Here is a 10,696-nt window from a genome sequence, read left to right as displayed (position 1 = left end):
GCATATTCCCAGGACCCATAAGACTAATTATCCATTCATAAATCTTGGCTTAGGAATGCACGTTCTCTTTCCAAGCACCCACCCCCATACCCTAGGCTAAATATACAATTGTCCCAATTGCCCCTTGGTGGAGACAGAGTACAGCTGCAAACGCTTCTAGGTCATTGATCGCTGGATGACAATCCCACCCTGTGACAACTTGTCAATAAACTGATTCACTGCTTATATAGAGCTGTTTGCCTCACTTTTCAGTCTCAAGATGCCTTCTCAGTTCAGTGGGCACTTTTCTTTCCCTTTGTCCTCCAACAACAAACACTCCACCCAAGAAGATATACAGATGGCAAATAAGCATAGGAAAAGATGCTCTGTATCATATGTCTTTAGGGAAATAAAACAACAATGAGATGCCACTGCACACCTGTTAGAATGGCCAGAATCCAGAACACTGACAACACCAAGTGCTAGCAAGCATGTGGAGCAGCAAGGGCTCTCATTCATTACTGGGGGAATGCAAAAATGGTACAGCCACTTTGGAAGACTGTTTTGTGACTTCTTACAAAGCTGAATGTGCAGCCCATCAGTCACATATATTGGTGTCTATCCCAAGCTGTTGAAAACTTATTTTTACACAAAAACCTTCACATGATGTCAATATCAATTTTATTCATGACTGCCAAAACTTGAAAGCAACCAAGATGTCCTTCATGGGTGAATGGACAAACTGTGGTATATTCAGACAACAGAGTATTATTTAACACCATAAAAACATGAGCTATCAAGCCATGGAAAGACATGGAGGAAACTTAAGTGCATATGACTAGGTGAAAGAAGTCAGTCTGAAAACGCTACATACTGTGTAATTCTAACTATATGACATTCTGGAACAGGTAAAACAATGGAGACAGGTAAAAAGATCAGATGTTGCTGGGGGAGGTTTTAAAATGTGATTTTTCAATAGCAATAAAACAAATCTGTAATTTTAAAACCTTTGCACAAAAGACAACTTCAGGTACAAATGCCTTCAATCATAAATTCTACTGAATATTTAAAGAAGATACATTAATCTTACACTAACTCTTCCAGAAAAGTATAAAAGATGGAAATACTTCCCAATTCATTTTATATGGTTAGCATATTACTGATATTAAACTTAAGGGTATAGTGAGAGAAGTAAATTATAGCCCATTCTCACTCATTAACATAGATGCAACAAACCTTAAACAGGATATTAATAAACCAAAAATAACTCTTGATATAGTAAAGATATATAGATTATGACCAATTTGGTTTTGTTCAAAGAATGTAAAGGTAGTGTAACACTAGAAAATCAATATTTTTCTATATTAACAAGAAAAAAATCAAATCATCTAAAAACTGTAGGAAACAAGTACCTATACCTCAACATCATTTATAGTTTTGAACTGTGATGTTGGAGAAGACTTTTGAGAGTCCCTTGGACTGCAAGGAGATCCAACCAGTCCATTCTGAAGGAGATCAGCCCTGGGATTTCTTTGGAAGGATGACGCTAAAGCTGAAACTCCAGTACTTTGGGCACCTCATGTGAAAAGTTGACTCATTGGAAAAGACTTTGATGCTGGGAGGGGTTGGGGGCAGGAGGAGAAGGGGACGACAGAGGATGAGATGGCTGGATGGCATCACGGATGCCATCACTGCGATTCATGGGGTCGCAAAGAGTCAGACACGACTGAGTGACTGAACTGAACTGAACTGAATCTTAGGAAAATAGGAATAGATTATATAACAAATATCTATGAAATATCTACAGTAAACATCACATCTAATGATGAAGGAATGAGATTGTTCCCTTTGAGACTAAAACAAGAAAAGAATACCCACTACTATCACTACTTCTATTAATATTACGCTGTACTAGAAATCCAGCCAGTTCAGTAAGGCAATAAATAGAAACAAAAACATAAAGATAAGCAAAATAGAAATGTAATTTTGAACATTCTTAGATATGACTGCATACATAAAAATCTAAAAAATTATTAGAATTAGCAAAGTTGCTAGAAATAGGGCAATACTGTTGTTCAGTTGCTAAGTTGTGTCTGACTCTTTGCGACCCCGTGAACTGCAGCATGTCAGGCTTCCCTGTCCTTCACTATATTCAGGAGATGCTCAATTCACATCCATTGAATCAGTGATACTATCTAACCACCTCATCCTCTGCTGCCCTCTTCTCCTTTTGCCTTCAATCTTTCCCAGCTTCAGGGTCTTTTCCAAAGAGTTGGTCAATATATAGAAATACTAATATTTCTATACCAGCAAAGAACTATAAGATAAAATTTTTTAAAAATACATTTTATAGTTGTGTCAGACTTTATTTTTGGGGGGCTTCAAAATCACTGCAGATGGTGACTGCAGCCATGAAATTAAAAGACGCTTACTCCTTGGAAGAAAAGTTATGACCAACCTAGATAGCATATTCAAAAGCAGAGACATTCCTTTGCCAACAAAGGTCCGTCTAGTCAAGGCTATGGTTTTTCCAGTGGTCATGTATGGATGTGAGAGTTGGACTGTGAAGAAAGCTGAGTGCCGAAGAATTGATGCTTTTGAACTGCGGTGTTGGAGAAGACTCTTGCGAGTCCCTTTGGACTCTTGCGAGTCCCTTGGAGATGCAGCCAGTCCATTCTGAAGGAGATCAGCCCTGACTGTTCATTGGAAGGACTGATGCTAAAGCTGAAACTCCAGTACTTTGGCCACCTCATGCGAAGAGTTGACTCATTGGAAAAGACTTTGATGCTGGGAGGGATTGGGGGCAGGAGGAGAAGGGGACGACAGAGGATGAGATGGCTGGATGGCATCACCGACTCAATGGGCATGAGTCTGAGTGAACTCTGGAGCTGGTGATGGACAGGGAGGCCTGGCGTGCTGTGATTCATGGGGTCGCGAAGAGTCGGACATGAGTGAGCGGCTGAACTGACTGACTGATAGTTGAATAAAAAATTTCAAATACCTAGCAACAAATCTGACAAAGATTGTGCAAAACCCACATACTGGAAATAATAAAACATTGAGTGAAATTTTTAAATTTTTTATTTAAAATTTTTAAATAATTTTATTGATTTATTTTTTGCAGGGCTGGGTCTTCATTACTGTGAGGGCTTTTCTGTAGCTGTGGCAAGTGGGGGCTTCTCTCTAGTTGCGATGTGCAAGCTTCTCATTGCAGTTGCAGAGCACAGGCTCTAAGGCGCAAGGGCTTCAGTAGCTGCAGCAATGGGCTCAGCAGTTGTGGCTCCCGGGCCCGAAAGCACAGGCTCGTCAGTTGTGACCCACAGGCTTTGTTACTCCTTGGCATGTGGGATGATCTTCCCAGATCAGGGATTGGACCCATGTCTCCTGCATTGGCAGGCAGATTCTTCACCACTGAATCACCAGGGAAGCCCGAGTAAAATTTTTTAAACTTAAAAAAAATGGAGGGATGTGTAAATGTTTATAGATTAAAAGACCTAGTTTCAGGAAGATATGATTACTCCCATATTAATTTTCAGTCAATGGACTCCAAATCCCAAAAGAATGTACATTTGTCAGTCAGTCATTTCACAAGTGGAATCTAAGTTTAAATGTAGAAGTGCAAGGGCCCAGGAATAGCCAACACGTGGTTGAAGAAACAAACAAGGTGAATAGACCTGCTCTACTGGATATCATGGGCTTCCGTGGTGGCTTAGAGGTTAAAGCATCCGCCTGGAATGCAGGAGACCTGGGTTTGATCCCTGGGTCGGGAAGATTCCCTGGAGAAGGAAAATGGCAACCCACTCCAGTACTCTTGCCTGGAGAATCCCATGGAGGGAGGAGTCTGGTAGGCTACAGTCCATGGGGTCGCAAAGAGTCGGACACGACTGAGCGACTTCACTTCGCTTCACTTCACTGGATATCATGACCTAATATAAGCTACAGTGATTAAGACAGTGTGGAACTGATACAAAGGATAGACAAATAGACTAATGAAATAAAATAGAAAAGCCAGAGAGAAGCTTGATTTACGACTAGAGGGAAGTGGAGAAAGGATGTTCTTTAAAGTAAACGCTATTCAAGCAAATAGGTATGTATGTGGGGAAGAACTTGACTCCTCTCCCACATCAGACACAAAAAAGTCAGTCTTAGACAAAGCGATAACATAAAAGAACACCTGCATTTCACTGGGGTAAGGAATGATTTCAAAAGCAGAAAACAAGAAAGATTAGCCATTGATAAGTTAAACAGCATTAAATGTAAGATCTGTTCATCAGAAGTTAAAGGGGAGGAAATACTTGAAATACATATAACAAAAGATTCATATTTAGAATATATAAAGAATTCATACAAATGATAAAAGAAAATCCAATAAAAACATGGGTAAGAGACTTCAACAAACACACAAAATAAGAAATATAATTTTCCAGTAAACGTGAAAAAAATTCCTTAACCTCAGTAGTCATTAGGGAAATGCAAATTAAAACTATACCTCCCCCTCAAACTAACCGCAATTTAAAAGTAAAAAAATACCAAATACTGAAGAGGATGTAGAGCAACAAGGGTTCACTGGACACTGTAAGACTTTTAGGGTGTAACCAAAACATAATGGGCATAAAGGAGTCAACCAACACTTATTGAAACCTAACTGTATCAAGTTCTGTGCTAGGAGTAAGACATATAATGCAAGACAGTTCCTTCCACCAAAAATCTAACCATCAGGAATCCCTCACCCCTCAGTGCAAGTACATGTGGGCTTTGGCTAAATGTTAAAATATTTTTATGGGTTTATCCACCCAACTATATTTATAAACTCCTGTTTCTTTGGTGGTCTTAAACGATCCTAGGTAGATAGCCTATTTCACTATGGATACATATCTTTTGAGGGTTCCAGAAGAAACTATACAGGAAGCAAACACAAAAAAATTAAAAGTATTAAAGTCTTTCAGCCTAATACTTGGGTGAAACAGTGGGGAAGAGGCACTGAGCCATTTAACAACATGAAGTGTTATGCTGTGACTTTTACGATTATGGATTCAAACTCATGATATTGCACAGGGAATGCTGCTCAACGTTCTGTAATAACCTAAATGGAAAAAGGACTTTTAAAGAACAGATATATATAACTAAATCACTTTGCTCTATACCTGAAACTAACACAACATTATTAATCAACTATGTTTCCATATAAAATAAAAATATTTTGAAAACCTTGTAACTCTAGCAGCAACTTGAAAGCTTTAATAGAGAGCTCTGGCATCAACATCAGGAAAAAGAAAGATAACAAACAAAAAAAATGATTGTCAAGCTTTGAGTTGAGGTTCAGAGAGGAACGTACGGGGACAACACAATCACCAATCCTATCCAAACACCTCACTTCCAAATTAGGGACGACCTTGGACAACCTCAACTTCTGCCTGTTTAAACATTCTCTACAACAACGTAATTGATCACAAGGATAGAGTCACAGGAATCATAAGCAAAAGTCACAGATCAAGTTGCTAAACTCAGAGAATCGTAAATGTCCCAGGGGCATTCTATATTAACTGACTCATTACTTGCAAGTCACTCATTACTTGCAAGAGTATTAGCTCTGATTTTTATAACACCAAGAATTTATAAATGTTAGAATATAGGCACACAGGCTTAAAACAGATTCAGGATTGAAAATTACCTACTTGCTTACATCTCTACTGTACTGAGTGTGTTTACGTGGATACTATCTAAAAGAACATGACCGTTCTTAGCTATCTACCTCAGAGGGAGGTTCTGCTACTTTAAGGAATTGTTGACTGGGCTTTGGGGTTGAATTCCTTTTAAGGAAAGAAAATTTAACCCTGGGATATATCTGTATTTTATTTTATTTGGGGGTGGGTAGTTTGTTGCTGGTAGTATTTCTTAATTTTTAGCTTGGGGAAGTAGATGTTTTTATAAATATTTTTTTAATTGTTTATCTTCCCATAGTAGAAGTGACAGCCAAAGGGGTCAGAATAAGAGAAAAGGGAAAAAATAGAACCGTTGAAGAGGGCTGCCTAGCCCCAGTCCTGTCCATCAGGAAGTACATTCAGCAGGGCACCAAGACAAAATCACTTAGACTTTCTCCTTTGTTTGTAAAGTCACTCAGGTGTTTTTTGATTGTACAAGTAGCTTTCTGCTGCATTTGGTATGGAGGCAGTCAGGGACTGGCACCCCAAGCCTGTCCCTGCTCTTCTCACAACCCTTGAGCAGGGCTGAACTCAATAATTTTGAGCAAATGTCCCCTTCCCCTGTGAGTGACATGTCTAAAATCTTTTTTAAAAAAACTATAGCTTGCAGATTAAAGGTGAAAGAATGAGGAGGCGTTTTTGCCAAACATGCCAAATGCGTATTAGGGTGTTTGTGTATGTATCTCCCTCAACTGCCTCAGAAATGAGATATCTTTTAATTCTCAGTCCAAAATCAAGAGGGTGGAATGAGAGTGGAGGGATGTTGCAAAAAGCAGGTATAGAGGAAGGTAAAATTACTGTCTTACCCTTCGCCCTGAACCCTACAATCTGAACCCATCCAACATCCTCAGCCATGAAATCAAAAGATGCTTACTCCTTGGAAGAAAAGTTATGACCAACCTAGACAGCATGTTAAAAAGCAGAGACTTTACTCTGCCAACAAAGGTCTCTCTAGTCAAGGCTGTGGTTTTTCCAATGGTCATGTATGGATGTGAGAGTTGGGCCATAAAGAAAGCTGAGTGCTGAAGAATTGATGCTTTTGAACTGTGGTGTTGGAGAAGACTCTTGAGAGTCCCTTGGACTGCAAAGAGATCCAACCAGTCCATCCTAAAGGAGATCAGTCCTGGGTGTTCATTGGAAGGACTGATGCTGAAGCTGAAACTCCAATATTTTGGCCACCTAATGGGAAGAACTGACTCATTGGAAAAGACCCTGATGCTGGGAAAGATTGCAGGCAGGAGGAGAAGGGGACGACAGAGGATGAGATGGTTGGATGGCATCACCGACTCAATGGACATGAGTTTAAGTAAACTCCAGGAGTTGGTGATGGATCAGAAGGCCTGGCATGCTGCAGTCCATGGGGTCACAAAGAGTTGGACACAATTGAGTGACTGAACTGAAGTGAACATCCTCAGGCTGTTATAAGGATATAATCAATAAAGTAACAATTTCAGATTTAAGATATCTGTTTTAGAGAGTTGGCTATAATTCAGGGTAGTCTTTATACATAAGTAAGACACTTCAGAGAGAGACACATTGTCCATAGAGCAAACAGGATTTCTATCCTATAATTAGTCCATGAAGCTGCAAGGTGTGTGTGTATGTCAGTCACTCAGTCGTGTCCAACTCTTGCGACCTCATGGACTGTAGCCTGCCAGGTTCCTCTGTCCATGGGATTTCCCAGGCAAGAATACTGGAGTGGGTTGCTATTCCCTCCTCCCGAGGATCTTCCCGAACCAGGGATGGAACCCAGGTCTCCTGCATTGCAAGCAGCCTCCCGTGTTGCAGGCAGGTTCTTTACCGAGCCCCCAAGGAAGACCCCCACGCTGGGAGCAATGTTGTGTTTTTTCAGCTGTGTGGGTTCTCTGATGCACTGCAATTTAGGAGCTATTATGACTAAACCTCTGACCACACTCTGGGCACTCATGGGCACTCATGGGGCCTCACTCATGACACACTAGTGTGTGTCAGCTGGTGCCAGAGGAAGCTGGAACTGTAGCTTCAGTGATTCCATTGGTGTCTAATAAAATTTGAGCTGTTACTGAAATATTTCCCACAGTCTGGGCAATAATATTTCTCTACTGGGTGGATCAGCTGATGCTTCATAAGGTGTGAGCCCTGAGTAAAATTCCTTCCCCACTTAAAACATAAATACACAGTTCCACACAGGACCACTCACGACTTGCAAATGGCCTTATGTTGTCCTCTTCAGGGGTAGTCATTCCCTGTTGATGTTCCAGAGATGGTATTTCATATTCAGTTTCAAAGTCCTCTCTAATAATCCTGTGCTGAAGGCAAGAATGCACCATCAATCAACTCTTTTTTCAAAAACATAGTGGAATTTTTTTCTGATGATAAAAATAACATATAACAGACCCCATGGATTGTATAGTCCATGAATTCTCCAGGCCAGAATACTAGAATGGGTAGCCTTTCCCTTCTCCAGGGAATCCTCCCAATCCAGGGATCAAACTCAAGTCTCCTGCATTGCAGACAGATTCTTTACCAGCTGATCCACAAGGGAAGCCCAAAAATTACATTTGCTTATTATCGAAAACATGCAGACAGTACCAATATAGATTCCTTCTATATATGCTATTTGATAATCTACTTTCCCCCCCAATGTATAGTGGGCATATTTCCGTGCCTAAAATGTAGCTTTACATCATTTTTCACTTGTATACTGGTATTCTATTATGCAGATTAAAATGAAGTGGTTATGAGCATCTCCTTTGGAATCAGATTGTCAAGAATTCAAATTCCAACTTTACCATCCACTGGCAGTACGACCTTAGACAAATTATTGACTGTCTCTCAGTCCTATTTCCTTTACGTGTGAAAGGGACATTTATAACATCCAACACAAATGTGAAAATCAAATGAAATAATGCCCCAAAAGAAATTTCAGAATACCTAATGCATAATAATGGGTCTTCCTGTTGGCTCAGATGGTAAAGAATATGGCTACACTGTGGGAGACCCAGGTTTGATCCCTGGGTGGAGAAAATCCCCTGGAGAAGGGAATGGCTACTCACTCCAGTACTATTTCCTGGAGAATTCCATGGACAGAGGAGCCTGGTGAGCTACAGTCCATGGGGTTGCAAAGAGTTGGACATGACTGAGCGACTAACACACACAACACAATGCCTAGAAGGAAATTTCAGAATACCTAATGCATAATAATAGCTTAATAGATGATAGGAACTATCTTTGGAAGGATTATATTTTATTTTAAATAATGACCTATCAATGGACACATAGATTATTTCTAATTTTTCCTTAAGAAACAATGACACAATACAATTGATTTTTTCCCATTTGTGTAATTTGGTTTTTAAAGTTTAATCTATGAAATGAAACTCCTGGGTCAAAAGATATCAACAACATAATGTTTCTAACCTCTAACCTCTACCAAAGGTTTCACAGCATTAAAACTGGGAGAACAATAACACATAGATAGTACATGGACAAGGCTGAAGCATAGGAGCCATGCAATGGAGAAAATCAGGAAAAGACGTAGTCTATCTTGTAGGAATGGTTGAATAGCATCATCGACTCAGTGGACATGAACTTGGGCAAACTCCAGGAGATAGTGAGGGACAGGGAGGCCCGGCATGCTGCAGTCCGTGGGTAGGAAAGGGTCAGACACGACTTAGCAACTGAACAACCACATCTTGTAGAAACTTTATTGTACAGGAGAGACAGAGGGAAGAAAGTATAGCAGAACAAGCTCAGAAGTCAGATAGTCTAGATTCAAACCCTTATCTGTCTATATCAGCTGTGTAATCTTGGACAAATAACATTTTCCAAATCTAAACTATTTTAAGATGATAACAATATAAATTTGTTAACTGAGGAATCAGCTAGTATATGTGAAGGGTTTTTTAAAATTTTGGCTGTGTTGGGTCTTCATTGCTGTACATGGACCTTAGTTTTGGTGAACAAATATGTCTACTCTCCATTGTGGTATGCAGATGATAGCATGCAAAAACAGAGAGTTGCACACCAGTTTCATTTATGAATATAGAGAAGAAATTCCTAAGCAAACTACAATCAAAAATTGAAAGCCAGTCGAGTTCTAAAAGAATAATGTCATACCCAAGAAATAGTTAAGTAATGTGGCAAATTTGAAAACTTTCACTGTCTCATTTTCCTTTTCTGTAAAACAAGATGGTAATAATAAAATAGGAGCTAATTCATAGGGATGTAGCATTGAGTTGAACCTAAAGAGCTAAGAACACTGACCGGTATATAGCAAATGCATAGTAAATGCTAATTATTAATATTATCATCATCACCACTTATTACCACCGCTGGAACACAAGGATGGTCTGAATTTAGATAAAGAGAAAAACCCTAACCTTAATCTCTGTCAAAAGTCCTTTCATAAAACTCAACTTTCATTTCTTTTAAAAATACTAAACCACATTGGGAATTTCCTGGAGGTTCAGTGGTTAAGACTCTGTGCTTCCACCACAGGGGGCACAGGCTTGATCCTTGGTTGGGGAGCTAAGATCCCACAAGCCATGTGGCCAAAAAACTAAAACTAAACATAAAAATACTAAGCGGTCTAGAAATATAAATAAGTCCAATACATACCCGTAAAACTACAGAAAAATATCGTTCTTGAAGATACAGGAATACTTCAGAGACATTGAAAATTTGGTTTCAGATCACAACAATAAAACAATTGTCACAGTAACATGATTCTCACTATAAAGCAAGTCTACCTGAATTTTTTTGCTTCCTGATGCATATGAAAGCTGTTTACCCTATACTGTGGTCTATTAAGTTTGCAATGTCACATTATGTCTAAAAAAAAATGTACCTAATTTAAAAATAATGCTGTTGGGGGAATTCCCTGGTCATCCAATGGTTAGGATTCTGTGCTTTTACTGCCAAGGTTGAACTGCCAGGATTGAACTGCCAGGGTTCAATCCCGGGTGGAGAACGAATACCCCACAAGCCACACGGTACACAGCCAAATAATAATAGTAATACTGTTGTGGAACTGG

General features: G+C 39.5%; 1 long non-coding RNA gene across 2 annotated transcripts in view; it reads right to left on the bottom strand.

Annotated features, from left to right (window-relative positions):
- Window positions 1-3,042: 3,042 nt before the first annotated feature.
- Window positions 3,043-10,696, bottom strand: part of LOC138931554 (uncharacterized) — a 34,475-nt gene continuing 26,821 nt past the window's right edge. For both annotated transcript variants that reach the window (XR_011446606.1, XR_011446605.1), the window contains exons 2-3: window positions 7,861-7,969; window positions 3,043-3,427 (exon numbers count right to left, since the gene is read on the bottom strand). This is a non-coding gene — a long non-coding RNA (uncharacterized lncRNA). The remainder of the gene's footprint in view (window positions 3,428-7,860; window positions 7,970-10,696) is intronic.

This window comes from Ovis canadensis, chromosome 1, assembly GCF_042477335.2.
Source record: "Ovis canadensis isolate MfBH-ARS-UI-01 breed Bighorn chromosome 1, ARS-UI_OviCan_v2, whole genome shotgun sequence".
NCBI lineage: Eukaryota > Metazoa > Chordata > Mammalia > Artiodactyla > Bovidae > Ovis > Ovis canadensis.
The sequence above is the reverse complement of the archived record's forward strand: the minus strand, read 5'-3'. Positions and strand labels throughout refer to the sequence as shown.